The sequence below is a fragment of the Triturus cristatus genome, chromosome 7 (assembly GCF_964204655.1).
Source record: "Triturus cristatus chromosome 7, aTriCri1.1, whole genome shotgun sequence".
NCBI lineage: Eukaryota > Metazoa > Chordata > Amphibia > Caudata > Salamandridae > Triturus > Triturus cristatus.
Genome location: NC_140590.1, coordinates 1,182,441,334 through 1,182,464,511, shown reverse-complemented (window position 1 = coordinate 1,182,464,511; position 23,178 = coordinate 1,182,441,334). Strand labels below are relative to the sequence as shown.

General features: G+C 45.2%; 1 long non-coding RNA gene across 1 annotated transcript in view; it reads left to right on the top strand.

Annotated features, from left to right (window-relative positions):
• The window catches only part of LOC146811406 (uncharacterized), a 412,632-nt gene extending 390,367 nt beyond the window's left edge, over positions 1–22,265 (top strand). The window contains exon 4 of the long non-coding RNA XR_014965820.1: positions 21,006–22,265. This is a non-coding gene — a long non-coding RNA (uncharacterized LOC146811406). The remainder of the gene's footprint in view (positions 1–21,005) is intronic.
• The last annotated feature ends 913 nt before the right edge of the window (positions 22,266–23,178 follow it).

Sequence of the window (23,178 nt, the reverse complement as noted above, 5' to 3'; positions counted from 1 at the left end):
TGACTTCAAAGTGGCTGCCCCTCTTCTCGCGATATTTCGCACTTCAAACTGCTCACAGCGCGCGTTCACTCGGCTTTCCAGTCTCCTTACCGGGTGGTGCAGGACAGTCTTTTTTTTGCTCGATGACGGTCAGGGTGGGCTCCCGCGCCGCGTCTCCTTGTGTGGCCGCACACACGAGCCAGGGTGGGCTCCTGGTCTCGATGACGGTGTCCTTCAACGCGACGGACCGCCGCTCTTCTTTCCTCTGCTGGGCACACGATCACGCACCTTCGTCGCCAGTTGTCGTGTTCCCGATCCCACAGAAGACACGAGAGACACAGGATCGTTCAGGTACTCTTTATTTCACATGGGCTTGTTCCGTTCCTCGTCCCCGACCTCTCGCCCTGAGGTCCTGCCCTCGACTGTTTCCTGTCCCCCTTGTCCCCTCCCCTCACCGGACCTGGTGTCCAATGTCCTCTGGCCTCTGCCCTTTTCCCCAGGGTCCTAGTGCCCCTGGTCTGGTCATGACAGTGATGCGGAACACCACACTAAAATGCGTCAGTCTAACCCCTGATACGTGGTACCTGGCAGGGCTCCATAAACATTTAGGCAGCCATAGAGGTATTATAGCAGGCATACATACCAGCACATTTACTTAAATATCTCAGGGCACTGATAGAGTTGTATTTCTACACTCTCTCAGATACATAGGCACGTATTGACACAATCTTCTCAACCATGCAGAGAAGAAGTATTTCAAAATCGGTGATGGCTACTAGTGCAGACCCTGCCTGTGCAATGTCACTGCAAGCTTCACTTGACATGTTATAGGTGTTTCTGAAGCGTCAGACCCTCGTTTTGGTGAACATAAACACACTTTTAAAATATGCTGTAAATATGCCATAAAGGGTGCTCTTTCACACTTAAGAGATTGACAGATGTCCTTTTGAGTTGGATAAGTTACTTGACCACTTGTAGGCCCCTATGCAAAGTAGAGTATGCACCCCTAAAGCAACTGATATACATATTCACAATAGCATAGACCCTCTCTGCAACCTAATCAGACAGCTACAAAAGCACATATACATTCAGTCACTTACTAGAAACTACTTATGCCTGCAGCAGACCCAAAGGTAGTTGCGGTCATACGTTCTTAGCTCTCTGTTCCCGTACAGAGGCATTGAAGTATTTGTGCAGCTACTTACATACACATTTAGACAGCCATAGAGCTACTAAAACACACAGTCACATACCAGCATATTTACTTAATCATCTTATGGCACTTAATTCAGATGTACTGCTACACTCACTTATATATGTGGGAAAGTACTGACACAACCTCCTGAACCATGCAGGGAAATCAGTCATAAATCTTGGGGGATGGCAGACCTTATCTGTATATTCTTACTTCAAGCTTCACTTGGTATGTGACAGGTCAAGTACCAAACGCACTCCTCTAAGATATTCTGTAGGTATTGCATAAAGGACGCTATTTCTGTGCTTAAGACATTGGTAGGTGCCCTTTTGAGTTGAATAAGTTACTTGTGCACTTGCAGGCCTCTATGCCAAATACTATATAGAGTATGCCATCCCTAAAACAATTGACATAGATGTTCACAAAAGCATAGAGCCTCTCTTTCAGTTACAGAGACAGTTACAGAAGCACTTATACATCCAGTCCCTTGCCAGAAACTATTCATGCAGCACTCTCAAAGGTAGTTGCAGTGACACCTACACAGCTCTCTATTGCCTAACACATGAACTGAAGCATTTGTGCAGCCACGTACATACACATTTAGGCAGCCATAGAGGTATTATAGCAGGCAGTTACATATCAGCATATTTACTTAAATGTCTCATGGCACTGCTAGAGGTGTACTCCTACACTCTCTGAGATATGTTGGCAAGTACTGACATAACCATCTCAATCCTGTACAGAAAATAGTCCTTCAAACATGGGTTATGGCTACTAGTGCAGACCCTGTGTGTGCTCTCTTACTGCAAGCTTCACTTGGCATGTTATAGGTCTTTCTCAAATGTCGAATCCACTCAAAAACTCATGCACCCAGTCACTGACCCACTCAGACATTCATGCACCCACTTATACATCAACTCAAACAATCAGAGACTCACTCAGACAGTGTTGCACCCAATCACACACCCAGTGAGACACTTATGCAGGTAGTCCCAGACCCACTCAGACACACATGCACTCAGTCACAAACCCACTGAGGCACCCTTGCACTAACTCACACAGTCATTTTCAAAGGTTACAGGTAGGACATAGAATTAGAAAAACCTTAGACATCTCAACGAAAAAAACAAAGGTTACAGTGACATTATAGTTAGGAAATAGAATTTAAAAAACCTTAGACATCCACTGAAACAAAACAAAGGTTACAGAAACGTTATATTTTGGCTCACATTTCAATCGTACAAAACCAGTGAAAATCCAAAGTTATAGATACTTGTGCTAACAACAACGTACGCCCCCGCAGTGCACTGCTTATGACCTCACATATTACATCACTTATGACATGGTCAGTGATATCACTGATGACATCTCAAATTACATCACTGCTGACATCATTCAGTGATTGTGAGTGTTTTCTAAAGGTTTATAAGTGTTAAACATATATACTAAGGTACTACAAAAGTACCAAATACGCTCATATATACAAATTTGGTTTTCCTATGATATCTCCAAAACTGCTGAACGGATTTACACCAAACAACATAACGCATGATCTCTGAAAGAAAATCCACCTTTCTACCAAATTTGGTGTAATTACATCCAGCGGTTCAGGCTGCAGGCATGTCTAAAGACTCCATAGGAATGGACATGAGAAACACACTTTTTTTTAATCCCCTTTTTCTTGGCCCCCACATGACAGATCACCCTGAAACGTTCCATGCACAACTAGAACCACCGGCACAGCTATTTTGAACACTTTTGTGAAGATTCGTCAACCGGCGCAAAAGATATAGGCAAGTCAAAAAACACTAAAAATTCACTTGTCAACCAAAAACCCATACTCACCTTAAACACTAAAAATTCCCTTGCCACCCAAAAACCCACAGCCACCCTAAACCCTAAAAAACACCTTACCACTCAAAAACCCATACCCACCCTCAACCCTAGAAAAAACCTTACCCCCCCAAAAACCCACAGCCACCCTAAACCCTAAAAAACACCTTGCCACCCTAAAACCTATACCCACCCTAAACCCTGAAAATCTCTTACAACCAAAACCCCAAACCCACCCTAAAACCTAATAATTCACTAGCCAGCCCAAAACCCATACCTACCCTAAACCCTAAATAAATACCTTACCACTCAAAACCCCACAGCCACCCTAAACCCTAAAAATTCCCTTGCCACCCTGAAACCAATACCCTCTCTAAACCCTAAAAATCCCTTGGCACCCAAAAACCCATACCGACCGTTGTCACCTGATCCACTGACCTGAAGTGATGCCCAGTCCACGGGAACGAAGAGCGCTCTCCACACTCCCCAAAGACAGCCCCCCTGATATGGAAAAGAGATTCTCTCATACAGGAAGGCTAGCCCAGGGAGATGCGGGGAATGATATCCAACCCAGGTAGCCTCTTCTGAATCCCCAAAATGTTCAAGGAAAGCGAATTCAAAATGAGTGTCCTAGGAGAGAAAACACGAAATGCCCCAAATGAAATTCTATCCCCTTATGTAAATCTCAAAAACTTCGTAAGGATATTATGCCTGTCCTGCAGAGACAGTCGTTCCACTTACCAGCCAGATTTGATAAGGAACGTATGAACTTTGTGAGTGATTCGAAGAACAAGGTAAATCAGGCACATCAGTTATTTCCTTCACAGTCCGCAGAAGATCCGAAGAAGAAGAGGCATATAAATCCAAAAAGGTTTGCTTTCAATGTCCAAACATGTTTAAAGGCGTAAGTTCCAAAAAAAGTCTGACTTTACAAATTCGTAGGCCTCTTAAGAGCATTCACAGTCTATTACTGAGAACATATGGAGATTTCCAAACATAGGGACTTTGGCACAAAATAAAAAAGCTGGAGTATGGTTCAATTTCCCAAAAGGCCTTTTATTTCTGGGGCGTTTATTCAGCCCAATGTTGCCACTTGATATTGGGGCCAGGAATGTTCATGAATTGGCGCTTAAGCCACAAAAAAAACCAGAGATGTGCTACTGTAATAAACATGGTCGTGCATTAGATATATACGCAACCGCGGTTGCAGTGAGAAAAAGGACACGGCCACGAATTACCTTCAAACGCGTCCGCGGAGTCACACACTGCTCAAATAAAAAAATAGGTGCTGCTCATTAAATGCCTTTTGCGCTACTGCGCAATAACAGGCAAACGTTCCATCCACAAAAAGAATCAGGGAGCGGTAGCGTGCCAGCTAGCAAAAGAAAGGAACAAAAAGGATTGGCAGCCCAAAATAAATAGGATTTAATTCCACCACAGAAAAACAGGTTTCAGCCACAGCAAGGATGATCTCCACGAAGGAACAGGAAGTGGGCGTGGTCTCAAGGGTGAAGTTTCCGGAAGCCAAGCACTGGGTCCATCTGCTGGCCTGCATTTATACCCTTAAGGGAGCATGTATAAATTCCTGTCCTTCTTCAGTCCCTTAAGGGAGCGTGTATAAATTCCTGTCCTTCTTCAGCATGGCAAGGGAATCTCGCAAAACGTTCTCTATCTCTGCAGAGCAGGCATTGCTACCCCTGACTAACAGTGGGGCCATTTGATGGTACAAGAGGCTTGAGCTGTGACAACCGTAAACCCTAATAATTCCCTTGCCACCCAAAAACCCATACCCACCCTAAACCCTAAAAAATACCTTACCACTCAAAAACACAGCCACCAAAAACCCTAAAAAATACCTTACCATCCAAAAACCCATACCCATCCTAAACCCTAGAAATTCCCTTGCCACCCTAAAACCACTACCCACCCTAAACCCTAAAAATCTCTTAAAACCCAAAAACCCATACCCACTGTAAACCCAAATAATTCCCTTGCCACCCCAAAACCCATACCGACCCTCAACCCTAAAAAATATCTTTCCACTAAAAACCCCACAGCCACCCTAAACCCTAAAATTTCATTGTACCCAAAACCCCATGCCCACCCTAACTCCTAACAAATACCTTACCACCCAAAATCCCATGCCCACCCTAAACACTAAAGAATCCCTTACCACCCAAAAACCCATACCCTCCCTAAACCCTAAACAATCTTTTACCACCCAAAAACCCATACCTAACCTACACCCTAAAAATGTCTTTGCGACCCAAAAACACATACCACCCTAAACCCTAAAAAATACCTTACCACTCAAAAATCCATACCCACCCTAAACCCTTGAAAAAACCTTACCCCCCAATAACCCATACCCACCCTAAACACTAAAAATTCCCTTGCCAATCAAAAATCCATACCCACCCTATACCCCAAAAATTCCCTTGCCACCCAAAAACCCACAGCCACCCTAAACCCTAAAAAACACCTTACCACTCAAGAATCCATACCCACCCTAAACCCCAGAAAAAACCTTACCCCCCAAAAACCCATACCCACCCTAAACCCTAAAAATTCCCTTGCCACCCTGAAACCAATACCCACCCTAAACCCAGAAAATCTCTTACAACCAAAACCCCATACCCACCGTAAACCCTAATAATTCACTTGCCACCCCAAAACCCATACCTACCCTAAACCCTAAAAAAAAACCTTACCCCCCAAAAACCCATACCCACCCTAAACCCTAAAAATTCCCTTGCCACCCTGAAACCAATACCCTCCCTAAACCCTAAAAATCCCTTGCCACCCAAAAACCCATACCCACGTTGTCGCCTGATCCACTGACCTGAAGTGATGCCCTGTCCACGGGAACAAAGAGAGCTCTCCACACTCCCCAAAGACAGCCCCCCTGATATGGAAAAGAGATTCTCTCATACAGGAAGGCTAGCCCAGGGAGATGCGGGGAATGATATCCAACCCAGGTAGCCTCTTCTGAATCCCCAAAACGTTCAAGGAAAGCGAATTCAAAATGAGTGTCCTAGGAGAGAAAACAAGAAATGCCCCAAATGAAATTCTATCCCCTTATGTAAATCTCAAAAACTTCGTAAGGATATTATGCCTGTCCTGCAGAGACAGTCGTTCCACATACCAGCCAGATTTGATAAGGAACGTATGAACTTTGTGAGTGATTCGAAGAACGAGGTAAATCAGGCACATCAGTTATTTCCTTCACAGTCCGCAGAAGATCTGAAGAAGTAGAGGCAGATAAATCCAAAATGGTTTGCTTTCAATGTCCAAATATGTTTAAAGGCGTAAGTTCCACAAAAAGTCTGACTTTACTAATTCGTAGGCCTCTTAAGAGCATTCACAGTCTATTACTGAGAACATATGGAGATTTCCAAACATAGAGACTTTGGCACAAAATAAAAAAGCTGTAGTATGGTTCAATTTCCCAAAAGGCCTTTTATTTCTGGGGCGTTTATTCAGCCCAATGTTGCCACTTGATATTGGGGCCAGGAATGTTCATGAATTGGCGCTTAAGCCAAAAAAATAAAACAGAGAGGTGCTACTGTAATAAACATGGTCGCGGATTAGATATATACGCGACCTGGTTTGCAGCGAGAAAAAGGACGCGGCCACGAATAACCTTCAAACGCGGCCGCAGAGTCACACACTGCTCAAATAAAAAAATAGGTGCTGCTCATTAAATGCCTTTTGCGCTACTGCGCAATAACAGGCAAACGCTCCATCCACAAAAAGAATGAGGGAGCGGTAGCGTGCCAGCTGGCAAAAGAAAGGAACAAAAAGGATTGGCAGCCCAAAATAAATAGGATTTAATACCTCCACAGAAAAACAGGTTTCAGCCACAGCAAGGATGATCTCCACGAAGGAACAGGAAGTGGGCCTGGTCTCAAGGGTGAAGTTTCCGGAAGCCAAGCACTGGGTCCATCTGCTGGCCTGCATTTATACCCTTAAGGGAGCGTGTATAAATTCCTGTCCTTCTTCAGTCCCTTAAGAGAGCGTGTATAAATTCCTGTCCTTCTTCAGCATGGCAAGGGAATCTTGCAAAACGTTCTCTATCTCTGCAGATCAGGCATTGCTACCCCTGACTAACAGTGGGGCCATTTGATGGTACAAGAGGCTTGAGCTGTGACAACCGTAAACCCTAATAATTCCCTTGCCACCCAAAAACCCATACCCACCCTAAACCCTAAAAAATACCTTACCACTCACACAGCCACCCAAAACCCTAAAAAATACCTTACCATCCAAAAACCCATACCCACACTAAACCCTAGAAATTCCCTTGCCACCCTAAAACCAATACCCACCCTAAACCCTAAAAATCTCTTAAAACCCAAAAACCATACCCACTGTAAACCCAAATAATTCCCTTGCCACCACAAAACCCATACCGACCCTAACCCCTAAAAAAATACCTTTCCACTCAAAACCCCACAGCCACCCTAAACCCTAAAATGTCATTGCACCCAAAACCCCATGCCCACCCTAACCCCTAACAAATACCTTACCACCCAAAATCCCATGCCCACCCTAAACACTAAAAAAATCCCTTACCACCCAAAAACCCATACCCACCCTAAAACCTGAACAGTTCCTTGCGCCTAAAAACCCATACCCGCCCTAAACCCTAAACAATCTTTTACCACCCAAAAACCCATACCCAACCTAAACCCTAAAAATGTCTTTGTGACCCAAAAACACATACCACCGTAAACCCTAAAAAAACCTTACCACTCAAAAATCCATACCCACCCTAAACCCTTGAAAAAACCTTAACCCACAAAAACCCATAAACACCCTAAACACAAAAAATTCCCTTGCCAATCAAAAATCCATACCCACCCTATACCCCAAAAATTCCCTTTCCACCCAAAAACTCACAGCCACCCTAAACCCTAAAAATCACCTTACCACTCAAGAACCCATACCCACCCTAAACCCTAGAAAGAACCTTACCCCCCAAAAACCCATACCCACCCTAAACCCTAAAAAATACCTTGCCACCCTGAAACCAATACCCACCCTAAACCCAGAAAATCTCTTACAACCAAAACCCCGTACCCACCGTAAACCCTAATAATTCCCTTGCTACCCAAAAACCTATACCCACCCCAAACCCTAAAAAATACCTTACCACTCAAAAAACCCAGCCACTCAAAACCCTAAAAAATACCTTACCACCCAAAAACCCGTACCCACCCTAAACCATACCAATTCAATTGCCACTCATAAACCCATACACATCCTAAACCCTAAAAAAAACCTCACCCCCCAAAAACCCATACCCACCCTAAACCCTAAAAATTCACTGACAACCAAAACCCCATACCCACCGTAAACCCTAATAATTCACTTGCCACCCCAAAACCGATACCTACCCTAAACCCTAAAAAAATACCTTACCACTCAAAACCCCACAGCCACCCTAAACCCTAAAAATGCCCTTGCCACCCTAAAACCAATACCCACCCTAAACCTTAAAAATCCCTTACCACCCAAAAACCATACCCACCATAAACCCTAATAATTCCCTTGCTACCCAAAAACCTATACCCACCCTAAACCCTAAAAAATGCCTTACTACTCAAAAAACCCAGCCTCCGAAAACCCTAAAAAATACCTTACCACCCAAAAACCCATACCCACCCTAAAACATACCAATTCCATTGCCACTCATAAACCCATACACATCCTAAACCCTAAAAAATACCTTACCCCCAAAAACCCTTACCCACCCTAAACCCTAAAAATTCCCTTGCCACCCTAAAACCAATACCCACCCTAAACCCTAAAAATCTCTCACAACCCAAAAACCCATACCCACCGTAAACCCAAATAATTCCGTTGCCACCCCAAAACCCATACCTACCCTAAACCCTAAGAAAACACCTTTCCACTCAAAACCCTACAGCCACCCTAAACCCTAAAATGTCATTGCACCCAAAACCCAATGCCCACCCTAAACCCTAACAAATACCTTACCACCCAAAATCCCATGCCTAACCTCAACCCTAAAAATGTCTTTGTGACCCAAAAACACATACCACCCTAAACCCTAAAAAATACCTTACCTCCAAAAAACCCATACCCACCCTAAACCCTACAAAATTCCCTTGCCACATGAAAAACAATACCCACCCTAAACCCTAAAAATCTCTTCCAACCAAAAACCCATACCCACCGTAAACCCTAAAAATTCCCTTGCTACCCTAAAACCCATACCTACCATAAATCCTAAAAAAAAATACCTTACCACTCAGAACCCCACAGCCACCCTAAACCCTAAAAATTCCCTTGCCTATCTAAAACCAATACCCACCCTAACAAGCAGTGGCATATAGGTCTCGACTTTGGGACCTTATACGTGTTTAGCCATGCAACAGTTGCATAACTAAATACTTATAAGGTCCCAAAAGCGAGACCTATTGGCTATGCAAAGCGGCCGCGAAAGTGAAAGTAATCGCGGTAAAGCGCGGCACGCGTGCCCGCGTACATGCACTGTAGCTGTAGGCTGGCCTGGTAGCACTTTTTGGAGCCCTCTCAATAAGTCTCGCCAGACCAGCGCATGCGCTGGGTCAGGCGAGACCTAAAAATCTCTTACAACCCAAAAACTCATACCCACCATAAACCCTAATAATTCCCTTGCCAGCCCAAAACCCATACCTACCCTTAGCCCTAAAATAATACCTTTCCACTCAAAACCCCACAGCCACCCTAAACTTTCATTGCTACCCAAAATCCCATGCCCACCCTAAACCCTAACATATACCTTACCACCCAAAATCCCATGCCCACCCTAAACACTAAAAAATCCCTTCACACCCAAAAACCCATACCCACCCTAAACCCAGAAAATGTCCTTGCGCCCAAAAACCCATATCCGCCCTAAACCCTAAAAATGTCCTTGCAGCCCAAAAACCCATACCACCCTACACCTAAAAAATTTCCTTACCGCCCAAAATCCCATACCCACCCTAAACCCTAAAAATTCCCTTGCCACCCAAAAACCCATACACCAACCTAAACCCTAAAAAATCCCATACCACTCAAAAACCCTTGCCACCCAAAAACCCATATCCACCCTAAACCCTAAAAAATCCCCTCTCAACAAAAAACAACGCCCACCCTAAACTCTAAAAATGCCCTTACCCTTACATATATTACCTACTGGCAGTTGCCAGTAGGTATTTTGAGTTAGGATCATGTTTCTATAGAAAAATAATTTTTTGACTTGCCTATATCTTCGGCGTTGTTTGACGACTCTTAACAATTTTTTTTTTTTAAAGTGTTATAGTGATTCTTGTTGTGCCTACAGCTGGACGGTATTACACCAAATATGACAGGAAGGTAGATTTTGTTTCGCAGATCATGCTTTCAGTTATTTGTTGTCAATCTGTTCAGTAGTAGAAATTTAAGACAAAGCTAATAAGGATATCTGGGCAGAGCCTAAGCACAGATCTCATGGTGAGATCTGTGCAGCCGGAAAGTGCTGGCAGCCATCTCAGGACCAATATACATGATAGCACCCCACTGAAATGTATTGTAGGTTTTGAGGGTCACAAAAAGAGAAATCATTAGTTGATGGTACCATACTAATTTTAGGAATTGTGGTATTTTTCTACGGTGATTTTACTCTGTGAAATCGCTTTCTGCTGGGAGCACATCAATCGTCAATCATTTGAGTGAAACTGTTTTCTTATGATTTTCCCATAGAGGTTCCCATAGAGGTTATAGAAGCTGAAATGAGAGCATATTCTCACTAAATTCACACTTTTTTCACTTTCCTATTTCTTTTGCGCCGGTTGCTAAATCTTCACAAAATACTCCCAAAAAAGTGTGCTGTGATTCTAGTTGTACATGGAATGTTTCAGGGTGATCCGTCAAGCGGGGGCCAAGTAATAAAAGGGGGGCGGGGGGGAGTGCGTTTTTCGTGTCAATCCCCATAGAGTGTTTAGACACGCCTGCAGCCCGAACCGCTGGACAGAATTACACCAAATTTGGCAGAAAGGCCGATTTTGTTCCAGAGATCACCCTTTTTGTTATTTGGTGTAAATCCGTTTTGTAGTTTTGGAGATATTATATGAACACCAAATTTGTATATCTGGGAGTATGTGGTACTTTTGTAATACCGTAGTATATATCTAACACTCATAAACTTTTAGAAACACTCACATTCATTGGATGATGTCATGAGTGGTGTAATTTGAGATGTCATGAGTGATGTATTATGTGAAGTCATAAGCAGTGCATTTCAGGCGCGTAAGTTATAGTTAGCTCTGGTTACTATAACTGCTGAATTTCACTGGTTTTGTACTAGTGAAATGTGAGCCTAAATATAACGTCCCTCTATCTTTTGTTTCTTTCAGTGTATATAGTGTATACAGTGTATATTTTCAGTCTTTATCTTTTGTTTCTTTCAGTGTATATAGTGTATATAGTGTATATTTTCAGTCTATATTAAAATGGGAGTGGTTCCGTAGGCCCCCCCTCCCCGAGCCAGATGAATCCTTGGGTAGCCAACCTGTGGGGCCAAAACTTACAAAAAAGGGGAGGATCCCCCCTTCCCAAGCCTTAAAAACGGCCCTGGGGACCCCATTCCCCCAGGGAAAACATTATGTCAAGGTGGGTTCCCCCGGTGCCTACCCAGGGCACCCACAATAATAATAATAATAATAAAGACATGTTCGAGACATATGAGCTGCAGATTACACACTTTTGCATAGATCGCCATCTGGTGTTGGGTCCGGATGTTTAGGTTTGTTTTTCCTCTTGGAAAGTCTTTGGAAGTCACGAGGTCGGTGACTCCTCCTTTGGATGGTATTGCGCATGGGCTTCGGCTCCATCCTCAGATTGTTTTTTTCCACCACCGGGCTCGGATGTAATCTTCCCGCTCCGGTTCCGAACAGCTTCCAGTTCGACGATCGACGCGCAATCCTCACCCTAAATCGCGGTATTGTTTCGATCGCGATCTCTTCAATCAACGCGCCTTCTCATCGGCACAAACCTTCGGTTCCAGTCGTCGACGGCGGCCTTCGGGCCTACCCAAGCTCCGGTCCCGGCTCATGGAAAGAACTCCAATTAAAAAGTGCCCTCGACGTGGGTCCAAATTTCCCCCCACCGATCTTCATGAGGTATGCAACCTCTGCCTCTCCCCTGAACACGAGGCTCGAGACTGTCGGGCCTGTAAGGCTTTCCGATCCAAAAAGACTATTCGGGACCGAAGAGCCAGAAGGAACATGGCACACTCCTCGACGTCCATTCCAGTGGACATCTTCGGAGACGATATCGACGATCCGGAACAGCATCGCACCGAAGAGGACCTCGTCAGCGCTTCCGAGGCCGACGAGTCAGATGTGGAAGACATCACCCCGGCGCAGAGGGTCGTGAGTACCAATCTACCCCCCCCCCCCACACCCGCGCCGACACCCAAAAAGTCTTTGGTCACACCTTCGCCTCCAGGCCTAAGTAAGACTAGAGACACTGCTTCACACACCCCACCTTCGGGCCCGGTGAAGAAGCCAAGTAAGCCTTCCGGCGGCTCGGGCTCGAGCCAGCCTACCAGCGGTGCCGAGAAACACACTTCGGCACCGAAAAAGAAACCGGCCTCCACCCCGACACCGAGCTCCGCACTGAAGCCCTCGGGGTCGAAACCCAGCTCTTCGGTACCGATGCCATCTTCGGTACCGACCAAACCACACAAGGCCACCGGCACCGACACTTCCAAGCCGAAGCCCATCTCGGCGCCGACCAAGAGACCGGAGGTTCCCAAGCCGGGTTCTAAGCAACAAACCGGCACAGAAAAACCTAAAAAGACATCAGCCCCGACGCCTTCGGCGCCGACACACCAAATAACCTCACCAGAACTATTTACACCGGATCCCTTGCAAAAAACTCTCACCAAGGATCCAAAAACTGGACATTTGACACTCTCTACCAAAAAGAGACATTTGGAGAAGCCTGCTCCGCCTCCACCTCCAAAGAGGAAGGACTCTGCTACCTCTCCGTTCAGAATACCTGCCCCTCCCCCTCCACCTCCTCCTCCTTCCCCACCTCCACCCCGTCCGCCCTCTCCACCCCCACCTCATCGTTCTCCGACCCAGTCTCCAGACGATGATGATCAGGGGGACCCATATCATGATATAGGGGATGTGCCACAGGACCCCACCCCTACAGGATCCCCAGACCCATGGGACGATTACAATATTCCAGATATCCCCAACGTCCCACAAGACGATCTTTACCCTTCTAGGCCATCTCCACCAGAAGATTCATTAGGGTTCAACCATCTTCTGCAAAGGGCGGCACATTATCACGGGGTGGACTTGCATACCGAACCCGTGGAGGAAGATTTCCTCCTAGACACATTTGATACCGCACATAGGTCCACCTCCATACTGCCCATGCTCAAAGGAGTGGTAAACCATGCACCAGAAGTTTTTAAGGACCCAGTTAGAGCCACGGTCATTAACCCACGTATTGAAAAAAAATACAAACCTGCTCCCTCAGATCCCTCCTACATCAGAGGACCAGCACTACTAGATTCTTTAGTAGTATCTACTGCACGTAAAAGGGCAAATTCACAAGCGTCAGGTGATGCACCACCACCTGACAAAGAATCAAAACTACTAGATGCATCAGGCAAACGCACAGCATCCCAGGCGGCCAACATATGGCGTATAGCAAACACTCAAGCACTACTGGCCAGATATGACAGGGCTCATTATGATGAGTTAGAAAGCATAATGCACCATCTCCCTGAAAAATATAAAGCTAGGGCCAACAAGTTAATTCAAGAGGGTAAAACAATCACAAATACCTCCAAACGTTGTGCCCTAGATGCAGCAGACACAGCCTCCAGGGCCATCAACACCAGCGTCCTTCTCCGTCGCCATGCTTGGCCAAGGGTATCTGGTTTTAAACCAGAAGTACAAGCCTCCATCCTAAACCATCCCTTTGACCAGGAACATCTATTTGGGCCAAAGGTGGATGAGGCCTTAGAAAAAATGAAAAAAGACACGGATACCGCAAAATCCATGGGGGCCTTACAGTCACACCCGCCCAGACGATCCTTTCGCCGCTCCTCCTTTCGCAGTACATCCAGAGGCTACTCCTCAGACACAGCGTCCGCATCATACAAATCCCCTACTCAGACCACCTTTACAAAAGGTTACCAAAGAGGCGGCTACAGGGGTAACAACAACAAGGGCAGAGGCAAAACAAGCAACGCCCGTTCTGCCACACCTCCTACCCAATGACTTCCCCCCGCTCCCCCCAGACCATTCCACTCCGGTCGGGGGCAGACTCCAAAATGTCCTTCATGTCTGGGCAACCATCACCTCAGACAAATGGGTGACCCAAATAATTCGGTCAGGCTACTGCCTAGAACTAACATCTACCCCCCAAATATTCCACCCAGGCAACGCCCAATGTCACAAGAACATTCAAAATTACTAAAGCAGGAGGTAATCTCCCTCCTACAAAAACAGGCAATAGAACACGTTCCTGTCAATCAACAGAATATGGGGGTCTACTCCCTATATTTTCTCATACCAAAAAGAAACGAGACTCTACGACCTATTCTAGATCTCCGGCCCCTAAACACATACATACACTCAGACCATTTTCATATGGTAACGCTTCAGCAGGTACTTCCGCTCCTCTCCCAAAACGACTTCCTCACCACTCTGGACTTGAAAGACGCATACTTCCACATTCCAGTGCACCATGCTCACAGAAAGTACCTTAGATTTGTAGTGGACGGACAACACTACCAATTCAAAGTGCTCACGTTCCGGAGTCACAACAGCACCACGGGTATTCACCAAGTGCCTGGCAGTGGTGGCGGCACACTTGAGAAGACAGCACATTCACGTCTTCCCATAACTAGACGATTGACTGATAAAAGCCACTTCATACAATCAGTGTGTACAACACACCTCCACCACAATCGAACTACTTCACCAACTAAGCTTCACGGTGAACCACCAAAAGTCCCAGCTTCAACCATCCCACATAAAACAATACCTTGGTGCCACCATAGACACCTCAAAAGCGATAGCCTACCCCAATCCGGCCAGGATTGCAAGCATTCAGGCTTTACGACAAAAATTCATACCTCAACACTCCCTTCCAGCACGAGTGTTCATGCAACTAATAGGGATGATGGCCTCTTGCATTTTCATAGTGCCCCACGCAAGACTCCAGATGTGTCCCCTCCAAGAGTGCTTAGCGCACCAGTGGAACCAGGCCCAAGGTCAACTGACAGATCTGGTGTTGGTAGACCGTCGCACCCATCGCTCTCTGTAGTGGTGGAACACCACAAGCCTTTCCAAAGGTCGACCGTTCCTGGACCCGGTTCCCCAGATAATACTAACAACGGACGCATCGCTCTCCGGCTGGGGAGCCCACCTATTACATCTCACCGTGCAGGGCACATGGACGCCTCAACAAAAGTTACTCCATATCAACCATCTGGAGTTACTAGCAATCTTTTTAGCCCTAAAATCTTTTCAAACACAGATTTCAGGCAAGGCAGTCCTCATTCGCACAGACAACATGACGGCCATGTATTATATACAAAAACAAGGTGGCACACACTCTCCACAGCTCTCTCAATTAGCACAGAGCATATGGAGATGGGCAATTCTCCACAAAATCTTTCTCCTAGCTCAACATGTCCCAGGAGTCCAAAACACCGTGGCAGATCTGCTCAGCAGACAGACACAACAAATCCACAAGTGGGAACTTCACCCACAGGCTCTTCATCCGTTCTTTCAAATGTTGGGGCATCCACAGATAGACCTCTTTGCCACCCACGAAAACACAAAATGCCCAAGCTTCGCCGCCAGATACCCACACCCATTGTCCAAAGGAAATGCGATATGGATGAACTGGTCAGGCAAATTTGCGTACGCCTTTACGCCTCTCCCACTCATTCCATTAGTGGCGCGCAAACTACAACAACACACCCTCACACTAATCCTAGTAGCTCCAACGTGGGCCAGACAACCGTGGTACACCACGCTGCTGGAACTCTCTGTAGTACCACACCAAAAACTACACCTCTCACCATGCCTCCTAACCCAGAACCATGGAGAGATCAGACACCCGGACCCAGCTCAGCTCAACCTTGTGATCTGGCTCCTGAAATCCTAGAATTTGGGTACCTAAATCTTCCCCCTGACTGTATGAACGTGATCAGAGAAGCTAGACGACCTACCACTAGAGCGTGCTACGCTGCCAAGTGGAAACGATTTGTTGTTTATTGACATAACAACACCATCAATCCCCTGGACGTGTCCATTCAACACATCATAGGCTATTTACTCCACCTACAAAGGTGTAATCTAGCCTATACGTCCATTCGACTACTCCTCGCAGCAATTGCAGCTTACTTACAAAACAGGCAACATCTATCACTCTTTAGAGTTCCTGCCATTAAAGCCTTCATGGAAGGCCTAAAACGAATAATTCCCCCCAGAGTACCCCCCTCACCTGTGTGGAACTTAAATATCATTCTCACAAGGCTAATGGGGCCTCCCTTCGAACCTTTACACAAATGCAAACTACAATTCCTAACATGGAAAACAGCTTTCCTTGTAGCCATCACTTCACTTAGAAGGGTCAGTGAGATACAAGCACTTACCATACAAGAACCTTTTCTTCAAATGCACCATAACAAGGTTGTTCTTCGTACCAACCCAAAATTCCTACCTAAAGTCATTTCCCCTTTTCACCTAAACCAATCTGTAGAACTACCAGTATTTTTCTCGCAACCACAGACTGTTGCAGAAAGGGCTCTGCACACGCTAGATGTCAAACGAGCCTTCCTCTACTACATCGAGAGAACACAACCTTTCCGCAAGACCAAACAACTGTTTGTCTCTTTCTCTCCACCACACAAGGGCAACCCCATCTCAAAATCAGGGATAGCTAGGTGGATTGTAAAATGCATTCAGATTTGCTACCACAAAGCAAAACGAACGCTATCCGTTCCCCCTAAAGCCCATTCTACACGAAAGATAGGGGCTTCCATGGCATTTTTAGGGAACATCCCATTAGATGATATCTGCAAAGCAGCTACATGGTCAACACCGCACACTTTCACTAAACACTATTGTGTAGATGTGCAAACTAAGCAACAAGCTAGTGTGGGCCAGGCTGTACTCAAAACATTATTTAAAACCACTGCAACAGATACCGGTGGTCGCCGCTAAGGTTGGGAACTGCTATATAGTCTATGCAAAAGTGTGTAATCTGCAGCTCATATGCCTCAAACGGAATATGCTATTTACCAGTATGCATCTGTTCTTGACATGTAGAGCTGCAGATCTACACACGCCCACCCGCCTCCCCGGCTACCTGTATCTGTCCCAGTTTATCTTATTTAGATACACACATGGGTTTCTTCACTGTTATTACTACACTCCATCTTTCCCTGCTGGCGAAAAACAATCTGAGGATGGAGCCGAAGCCCATGCGCAATACCATCCAAAGGAGGAGTCACCGACCTCGTGACTTCCAAAGACTTTCCAAGAGGAAAAACAAACTGCAAACATCCGGGCCCAACACCAGATGGCGATCTATGCAAAAGTGTGTAGATCTGCAGCTCTACATGCCAAGAACAGATGCATACTGGTAAGTAGCATATTCCTTATACAGCGCACAGCTACCTCGACTGAGGTGCCCTGGCGCTAAAGCGGAAAACAGAGCAGAGCAGGAGAAGTGCTAGTCCCTATGGCAGAACAGCCAGGTCTTCAAGGCCTTTCTGAACTCCAGTTCATAGTGCAGCACACATAGATGAATAGGCAAGTCATTCCAGCATTTTGAAGCTCCCATTTCAAATGTTCTGCCCCCCACCCTCACTTTAGCAAAACGGGGAATGGTGAGGTAGCATTTATGGTTGGACCTTAGAGATATGCCCTGCTGGTAAGGGTGAAGTCTCCTCCTCAGATAGTTAGGGCCTCTGCCCTGGTAGGTCCGAAAAGCGAACGCAAGGGCCTTGAATTCAATTCTCTTGGCAACAGGGAGCCAATAAAGTTGTCTGAATTGGGGAGAGATATGCTGGCAGAGTGGCACCTTACAGACCATACTTGAGGCCACGTTCTGCACTATCAGCAATCTTCGGATCAAGCCACTAGGCAGGCCTAGGTACAGTCCGTTGGCGTAGTCAAGGTGCGAGGTGACTAAGGCATGCACCGCAGTTTTACGGGATTCCTCGGGCAAGTCGTCGATGAATTTTCTAATAGTTTTCATCTTACCAAAGCAGGTCGCAGACATGTGCTGACATGGGCTGAAAGGGACAAGTCTTTGTCCCACCGAACCCCGAGGTTCTTGACCGAATCCTTAGGCACAGGAAAAGACCCCAGTTCAGCAGGCCGCCACAGGGCTGCCGTTGGTGGCACTGATTGGTTGAAAAATAGAACCTCCGTTTTTATCAGCATTAAGCTTTAAAAAATTGTTGCTCATCCAGACGGCAATGCTTCTGAGACAGTCTCTGAAGGAGTCAGACTGATGATGACACATCTCTGAAGGAGCACATCAGTTGGGTGTCATCCGCATAGGATATCACCTTGACCCCCATTTTCGTAATGAGCTCCGCCAATGGTGCCAGATAGATGTTAAAGAGTAGTGGGCTTAGGGCCGAGCCCTGAGGCAACCCCCATCTGAGTGGTTTCACATCAGAGGCGTGAGGGTGGAGAAAGACTTGTTGGTCATGGCCATAGAGTTAGGAAGTGGTCCAATCCAGCGCCGTCCCATGGATGCCTATTTGCTTAAGTCTCTCAAGCAAGATGGAGTGAGACACCGTGTCAAATGCTGCCGATACGTCGAGGAGAACTAGCATGGTCGCAGATCCCCCATCCACCGCCCAGCGAATGCAATCAGCCATCTCAATCAGTACAGATTCAGTGCTGTAACCAGGGTGAAAGCCAGACTGAGAGTCATGCAGTAGCTCATTGGTTTTGATAAAGGCTCAACGTTGGAGGCTGTTGGGCGAGCCTCAGGGCCCCTATGGCCCCAGCTGGCTCGCCGCATGCTGAGTGAGCCAGCATTGTTCACGCCCGCAGGAAGCAGCTACTTATGCTGCACCCTCTGGGTGGGCTTAATCTCTTGATCTGTTTCCCTGCCCGCATCAGTTTTGGCAGGGAAACAGATCAAAAGTCTGCTTCCAGTATTTTCAAAGCTCCCGCCTACTCGGAGCAGACTTTGTGCTTGATCCCACGTGGCAGTAGATTAAAAAATGCTCCCGGTAGGCAGGAGCAATCACAAGTTTCCCTGCCCACGCTGGTGCAGGCAGGAAAACTACTGTGTCCCAGGGGTGGGTTACCTGGGACAGAATATATGAGCGGCCTTTAGGATCTTGGGAGGGGGCCGTGCCCTCCCCTTTTATTTGATTAATCTGTCCGGGGTGGGCTCCCCAGGGCCTTCAATGGCTCAGGAGAGGGTCAGCCTGGCCCCCCTCCCCCAAAATTAAATATATTGACCCAAAGGATGGGATTCCTGGGGCCTATGAAGTTTTGGGGAGGGGGGCCACGCCTCCCCTCCACTTTTATTGGCATTTCGGCCCAGGGGTGGGCTCCAGAAACAACGCATACCCAGCCACCATTTTCTTTTTTCTTCTGATCCTGCTGGAGCCGTGCTTGATTGTGGCAAAAATTGACAATTTACTCTTCATTTTGGCCCTGGAGGGGTCCTTCTGGGTTCCCCCTATGTGCCTAGGGGGGCAGGGTATCCCTACACTGCCCCCTTGCATTATGTTTCCTATTTACTTCAGGACAGGGGACTAAGTCCCGTAGTCATGTAATGACTGCCAGCAACATTTGTCTGATGTTGCTAGCAGACAATCAGAGTGCTCGCTCCCGCAGGATTCTTACTCCCACTGAAGTAACTAGACCCAATGGAAAAAAAGCTCCCTGGGCCAGTCAGACTGCTCTATTTTTTATCTATCTATATTTGTTTTATCCTTGATTTCTCAAAAACTACTGCATGGATTTACACCGAATCACAAGAAGCACAACGTGCGTAACAAGATCTAGCTTTTTGCCAAATTTGGTGTAAATCCATTCAGCAGTTTTTGCTGTAGCCTGTTAAAGAGGTCTATAGAAAATGCATGGGGAGTTTGCACTTTGGGGCCACTCTTGACGGATCACCCCAAAGCTTTACATACACAAATCAGACAAAAAGTAGCATATTTTTGGAAAGTTTAGTGGCGATTCATCAAAGGGGCCAAAGTTATTAGCAACACAAAAAATATTTTACCTATGGAACAGCTGACCCACCTATAACTACCCAGTGGCAACCGCCACTGGGTTGTATATACATGAAATGATATATATATGTGTATACAGTTAAATATTGCACAGGCGGCAATAACAGCTGCTTAGTAATTGTTGGGTCCAACTTTCCATTGAAAAGACATGTTTTAATAACTTTGGTACAGTTTGATGAGTTTGCACAAAACTGTCCCCCAAAAAATACATCAACTTTGAATTATTCCTGGCACGTTCAGGCAGGAGCGTCAAGAGGGGGGGGCCAAAAGACAGTGCAGGTTTCTAAAATTTCATTTCCTTTTCTAATTACCATAGAGGTCTTTGCTTCTTAAGATAGTAAAAACAGCTGGAAGGACTATGGTATGAAGGTAGAACTTTGTTCATGGAAGTGGTTTTTCTTATGACAGAGTTCAAGTTTGTAGACCTGTTACAGAGTCTTTAATAAATCGAAAATAATGCTTGTTTTAAAAAGTGTCTAAGTTAGTATAACTAAGCCTCACTCAGAGACTAGGCCAAAGCCTTGCCTGCATTGACATTTGTTTTACAGTAAAAGAGAAAATGTAGCCTTTAAAATTTACATGAATGAGTTTCCTACATGTATGTTTCTCTTCCGTGATTTTCCTTGTCAGAAAATAAGTGCAATATAATTCATTTTGTGGTGGTGTTTATTTTGCTCAGCTGAAAAGTATTCATTTTTGTTCCCCTAGGAGGAAGCCTTGTACTAAATGTTCCAGTCAAAGCAACATATTGAGGACCGTTTGTATGTGTCTGCGCTAAGCCGTTGTACTGTGTATTGTTTTCACTTGTTGCAAGCATAAATCTCATGTTATTTCCTGTGCAAGCTTTATTGTAATTAGGTATAAAGTAGGTGTTTCTAAATGTTTCTTGTGTAATGCATCACATTTTGTTTTGTTTTACTATTGGTGGATGTGAATGAAATATTATTAGTAGAGCCCAGTGGTGTCAGTTCTCCCCATGTCAAGAGTGTGCCTTTCACTGTCTAAAACCTATAAAAATTTATCCTTGAGCTAGACTTTGTCCTCACTTCCAAAAAGGCACCCTCTGTGCTAGTCTGTCTAATTATCTATACTTACACATTCTGCTTACTTTCTTGAAGGCACACTCTGCATTAGTCTGTCTAATGATTTATACTTGGTGTCCTTGACTCTTGAACTGAGCAGATTTATTCTAGTCCTTTACTGAACTACAATTTGGTTCTGGCTATTTACTTGCTTTGGAGGTCACCCTCATGTTATCCTTCGCAATTGGTATTATTTGATGCATCATTGATGCCGATTTGAATTTGACTAACTACTTTTGCCTTCCTCAATGACTCCTAAATTTGAATAGACCTTTACAGTTTTGGCTTAGAATGTTATCCTGAGAGAGTTTGCTTTATTGGCAAAGGACTGCCGTCTAATGAGACTCACATAGCACCAATGCCCCGTCTCTGTCGTTTTAATTTACTAGTTAAAAGCATTCACAGACTCAAAAAAGCCCCAGCTATCACTTAACACCTATGCCTGTAGCTACAGTGAATTTGCTACCTCCAATAAGAAGGGGAAATCCAACACAGGTGAGGTATTAAGTATGCGTGCAAACTGGTACAGATACAAAGCTGCCACGCAAGGTTCATTAGTCCATGGGGCTCTCCAATAGGGCTGTACCACTAATGACCTGGAAATTACCCCAATCCAGGAAGCAAATACAGGTTGCCCAAAACTTAAAGGTTTTATGTTCTTAATCTCCATATTTACCATTGTCCTGTCTTCAACCTTCTCTAGCCCGAAAATACTCTTTGTGTATGTTCCTGCCTAACACCTGAATGATGATAGCTTGGCTTGGTGTGTTAGGTTGTTGTGGTATTGTAGATATCTTTCTTTATTTTTCGTTTTAGAATGTACATTCTCTGAGGTATTCTACCATTATAGAGTGTTCTACATTAGTCACTGGAGAAAGTAAGCTCGCCTGTGTAAGATGTATCTTGTACTGAAGAAGTAAACAATTATTATTTATATACCACTATGAGAAAGCGTCTCTTCTTGCATGGTCACCCCCATGTTTTGTTGACTAATGCTTCTGAGGTTTTTTACTCTGTGCAGTGGAACACGGCTACTCAGGCCCAGTGCATGTGTTCGAACCCCCAAAATATGATGAAATTGGCTAGCACCTAATTGGCATAATATAACTTTTTAATATGTCCATGGTATATGTCCATGGTATATGGAGCCCAAAATACACTCCTGGCAAGTAAGTTAAATGTCACCTATGGAATACAGCAGTGTGCCATCTACTAGTGTGACAAGGCAAACACAACCCCAGGCCTGCCACTATGGCCTGGCTGCTGCAGTTTTAAACTTATGCCCAACCTGCCAAAATAACCCTTTTTAACAGGAGAAACACTTACTTCTAAATATTAATAATTCAACCCTATGTAAGCGTTGCAGCCTGTAAAGCAGAGTGCATGGTATTTAAAAGTAGGACATTGTAGAAAAGTGGAGTATTATGTAGTGTGGAGGTTAATCTTACCCATGTAATACTATCACAATACCCCCAAATGGTCCTTGGATTCAAACTAATAAATCCTTAGCTGAGTCCTGGTAGAGTGGCAAAGAGCAGTCAGGCTTTACTAGAGGAACATGTGTTAAGCATTTCAGAGAACCAACAAGAATGATAAGTAATTGACACAACTTTAGAGAAATCCAACAGCAGATTATAAAAATAGTGTATTTTTATCTCTATTTAGACACCAAAACAAACGGAACAGCATAACTATACCCAGAGTTATAGAAGTTATAGATTTTTTAAGCAATATACTAAATAAGTGCAAAATAATACATGGAAAATATAACATTGCGGTGAATGGCAAAATCTACTAGT